This window comes from Mus caroli, unplaced genomic scaffold (genome assembly GCF_978045245.1).
Source record: "Mus caroli unplaced genomic scaffold, Mus_caroli_1 scaffold_9, whole genome shotgun sequence".
Taxonomy (NCBI): domain Eukaryota; kingdom Metazoa; phylum Chordata; class Mammalia; order Rodentia; family Muridae; genus Mus; species Mus caroli.
Genome location: NW_028227264.1, coordinates 99,318,739 through 99,324,095, shown reverse-complemented (window position 1 = coordinate 99,324,095; position 5,357 = coordinate 99,318,739).

Here is a 5,357-nt window from a genome sequence, read left to right as displayed (position 1 = left end):
GGAGATGAAGTTGAAGACTCTTATTTTCCTACATTTAGTCTGCAACTGAACTAACTTAAACAGTCAAGTGTCAGATGTCAACCCAAGCTATCTTCCCTTCTTTGTATACTGGGAACCACTGCTGGCCATACTTTGTAATCTTTAGAGAGGTCAGGTACTCTCTCAATCCTGAGACTTCCCAGTGGGTATGTACACTGGAGCAGCTGTGTCCTGGGGTGTGCCTCTAGCATTTCACACTAGGAAAGTAAACATGGCACTGAGATCTATACAAGTAGAAACATCTCTGTGTCTTCACGTGCTGCCAGAAATTAAACATCCTATTGGAAGAATAAGGAGCTGGAAACCAAATACTAGAGCTTCAAGCTTACAAGTTCTTGGTCCAGCCAGCAGTACATCATAGCTGATAAATGGCTCCATATGCTGGGCCACCTGCTGACCTCTGTTAGACTCTGCAATTGCCCTTGGGAAATGAGTTCAGCTCCTAGCTATTGAGAGTAAGACTATTGCACAAGCTGAGGCTCCTGCTGCATGCAGTTTGAATCTTCACTCCTGTCCCCTACTGTCTCCTACAAATGTCTTCTATCCAAGACATCTTAGCTGTGGCAGGTTGACACCCCCCACCCCACCCCCATCAGTTTGTTATCCTCAGGTTCCCAGAGTAGCACAGTTTTAAACACTAGGCTTCCTCTTAACATGACTCCTTGGCTACAACCATCCAAGACATAGAGAGTAAGTACATACATTTCCTTGGCAGTACTGACCCGTCTCACTGAAGGAATGCATCTCACAGAGCTCACAAATAGATTTAATGTTTTCAAGAAATGTAAGCTTTCCCAGCTGTGGTTTTGATTCTCAGTCTCATCCCCAGGGCTACCTGCCATACATATTGCCTATGATGCTGATAATTCTCCTCCTACTATGGCGTTTGGCCGGAGATGTTGCTACCTGCTCATTTTTTTTTTTTTTTTGCATTGTCCCTTCCCCATCTCTTTGCCCTTTGCCGTGTTCTTTTGTGATCATTGAACCTAACACATTACAGCTTTCTTGCTTATTTATCTGCATCGTTTGTATCAAAATCAAGATAAAATCCAACTGATCAGGTAAATACAATTGACAGCCTAAGGCTCTTTGGATCCAAGTGATAGATACTATTGTCCTAATTCATCTGGTTGACCAACTGCCTGTGCCACACCCCAAATGGAACTCTCAGAAACATTTTTCATTTTTTTTTTGTCCAAAGCTAATTAGTCCTTATCTACTTAATATGAAGCATACAGCCTTGCTATAATTTTAAGATTCATACATGATCTGTCATTTGGCTCTAATTTGTATAGTTTTCGAGTATAATCAGTAAAAGTAAACTTATTAAGCCTTCTGTGTTACACTGGATTAATGATTGTGAAACCACACACACATACACACACACACACACACACACACACACACCTACCTACCTGCCTACCTATGTTGTATGTATGCCTGTTTATCCTAGAAATGTGTGATAGGGAGAAGTAATATCCATACTCTATGCCCATCTTCTTAAACTGTGGTAAATGAATCATGAATTGTCCTAGGTTTCTTCCAAATCTGAAAACACACACACACACACAAACACACACACACACACAAACTTTATCACTTAGTGTACCAAGTGACTCTTTGATGAAAGCAAGCTTTACTTTATATAGTGTGTTTTATGCTGAAAGAAAATGCATGTGCCATCTGGTCACTCATGAAACCTTGCTTCATTACTGTGCATTTCCTTAAGGGACTTTCAGTCTGGGCCTCTGATACATGCTGATGGGGGTCAAACAACCGTTGATGAATTTCCTTTAAAATAAATGAAAAATAAAAAAATAAAGATCATTTCCTGCCCCGCCACACCCTGCATGAGGTCATTTTTTCCAAGTCACACATTGTATTTATTTCTCTAGGGTTTGTGATTGTAAACTGCTCTGGAAACCTCTAAATATTTTACAATGTATTTCCTTACAGATGTTGAAGCAAACAAGCCTTTCCTTCCCTGACTTCCAGGTCAGTGAATCAGTTCTGTGCTGAGAAACTTGAACATCACTGATCTCAGGTCCAGGGAGGGAAAGCTTTATCTTAAGAAAAAAAAAAAAATCAAGGCTTTGATTCACACTGGTACTTACGAGATGCAAATCTTGTACACAAAAAAATTTCTGTTATTATGCTTATTTCTCAATTTATTTAACTTCATTTCAGTGAAGGTTTTTTATATGCACTCCATTTAAGTTTTATATCTATTTCTCCAAAGCCTGCCATTCATTCTTTATTCCAAAACTGGCAATAGGCGGAGCTCTGCTTTCTTCTAATGTAATTTTTCCAGACTTCTTAATGACTAGGTCAATTTCCTCTGATTGTTCTCCTATAGGATTTCCTTAGACCCCTCCTAATGCCTTTGGAAGGTACTGAAATTGACAAAGGTTGTAGGGCAGGGGGCAGGGAAAGTTATCTTCACAAACTGAAAAAGAGACTGAGTCACTATGATGTAACTAAGGGAAAGCACAAGTTAATGAACTATTTTGGTACCATGACTTGAGCCCAGACCTTTCAGCCCCAGGAGACTTGAGCTGCGTCTTTCAGTCCCTGGAAATGATTCTTTTAAAAGTCATTCCTAAGGGCAGGAAGGAAACCTGACATCACTGAGAAGCAGTTTCCTGCGAGGTACCAAGATGATGTGAGAAGCCTCTGTATATGCAGGAGCCTTCGGCTATAACCGCCTAGTTGGATCCAAGATAAGAACAAGGTTAGGGTCAAGTAGCAACGTCCAAAACCCAGAACCAAATAGAGCTTGGCTTTCTGATGTCATAATCGGTGAACCTTGACCTTTACAAACTGCTTCCTAAGCTATGTAGGCTGTGGCGTTTACTTTTCTTTGTTTCTGTCTATTGTGTTAACATCTACAAAGAGAGCATCATAATAAGCGATCATGACCTTATGCTTGGGGGCCAGGAGATGGGCACAGAGCATGAGATGTCTAACACTATCTGCAGATGGACAGACAAAAATAAAAAGCAGGGGTGGAAGGGGGGAAAGAGGGAGGAAGAGAAAGGTAATAAAAAATAAAGAAGCCACATATGCATCCCTAAAAAGTAATTTGTAAGTAGGAAAAGGTAGAATAACCTTAAAGAGATGATTTCATGGTTATCTTAAAACTTTATTGCATATTTATTATTTGAAGAGACTGTTTCATTTAGACCAAAACTCTGTGAGTTGAGTATCCTTTCAATGAAAGTTGCCACATCCCTACAGTATTCCCAATACACAGTCAGAAGACCAGCAGGTCCGATAGCTGCATTTACTCTTTCTCTTTCCAAAGTCGCTCTTTCATATAAGAACACAACACACTGTACGTGAACACCGCATAGTGTGTGATGTTCTTGGCAGTCTCTGTCACTCTGTCAGCTCTGTCATCTGAGACACCTTTCCAAACCTCTCTAAATGCTTTTTTTCCATTTGATCATTTCATCAGACCCTTGGGAGAATTATATGAGACCATATTTGGCTCACTTAGAATGGTGGTAAACAAAACAAAGCTCAGATGACTGGTAGGGTAGATGTTGTCAGCTCCTTATGAATAGTCAAATCTATGCTCAATCCTAGTTTCTGTTCTTGGGCTCAGGACATAGGCCAAAACAGAATTTTGTTTTGTCTAACTTTTTGGCTTCACTTGGTCTCTCAGTGATACTTCTTGGTTTGCCTTAACATTGTCTTACAAGATTGGCATGAACAAGTGTGTCCTATTATGTAATGTCATGTTCTAGCTATGTCTGTGTTCTGGAACTCCCAACACCATATCTATCTGATCTACTCAACAGCATCATACATGTCATCTCTAGGAACCAAAAGAGACATTGGAATAATGTTTTGAACATGTTGGCATCAACCAAAAGCTACTGCCTGAATAAGCTTTGGAGTGAGATGGGCTAACTCTTGAGAGATGAAGATACAGAAAGGGAAGCGGGATACTTTGCCTAAGCCACCCATCAGTGGCAAAGATAGAAACTGAGTTCAATTCCAGACTAGTCTAACTTAGCTGAATTTACCCACATCAGCAAATGAGGACCTTTACCAGCTGCCATGAATCTAGAAAAAAAATCTTATCAAAAATAGTGATAAGCTAATCCATAAAAAAAAATGCTACCAGCTGTGGGTCATAAAGTAAGTCATAGGCATGTTATTGTTGAGTTTTTTTTTTTTAAATTGACCATGACCTCTATGTGAACACAAAATGAAGCATAGGAACTGAAAAATAATGTATTTATCCAATTCATAACATTGCCTGCTGTAATTATTTTGAATTTTCAGCTTGTAAATATTAAATAACACACACCCCTACAATGTTGAGGGTTGAAACCCAGATTCTCATGAATCTTAGATATGAAATGAATACTGTGATATACCCCAAACATCTCTATTGAATTCTGTTTTTTAAAAAAACTTTTGCATTTATTTATTTTGTGTTCAGAGGTTGGTGTGTGTGTGTGTGTACGCACGCACGCACACATGCACACACATTTGTACACGAATGCATGTCATAGCATGAGTGTTGAAGTCAGAGGTCCATTTTCTCCTCCTTCCATGTGAGTCCTCGGAATCAAACTGAGATCATCAGGCTTGGAATCAAGCACTCTTACCCACTGAACCATCTTGCTGAGCTCCTTATTGCATTCTTGACTCTATGAAAATTCTGTACAAGTCAACCTTGATGCACCTTAATAGAGTAAGACCAACTGCTAGCAATTACAGGGTGACTTTTATCCAATCTTCACCATCTTGAAGCAATATCTTTTGAAGCATAACCTCAAGCACATCTTGTGAGTTGATAGACCTTTTCAAAACACAATATTCAAGGAAACATCAGAGTCTTAGGGTGCTCGCCAAAGCAATTATTTCATAAATTAGAAACTAGAAGAAGTATTATAATGAAGGTAATCACACACAATTCACATAGGAAAGAACTTGCCCATCAACTGAAGTACTATGCCCTCCTCCTCTTAAGAAAGGCTGATGTCTCTAATTTATAGCACTTGCTGGGATGCACTGGGAAGGAACAGCATCCGAATGTCACCATTGGCATGACAACATTGGCTAAGCTCTAATGCCAATGCACTCAAACAGCTAGAAAAATAAGCCAAACTTCCGCTAATCATTTTCTTCTCTAATCAAGACCAAAATCTGATTTCATCACTAAATGAATTCACCATATTCTTGGCCTCTGATTCGTGTTCCCAATTAATATTGAATTGTCTCGGCACAGCCTTTTTGGCTCACAATGTATGCTACAATTGAATCTATCATTTCTTGAGGAGTTATGGTTGTCTTACACAATC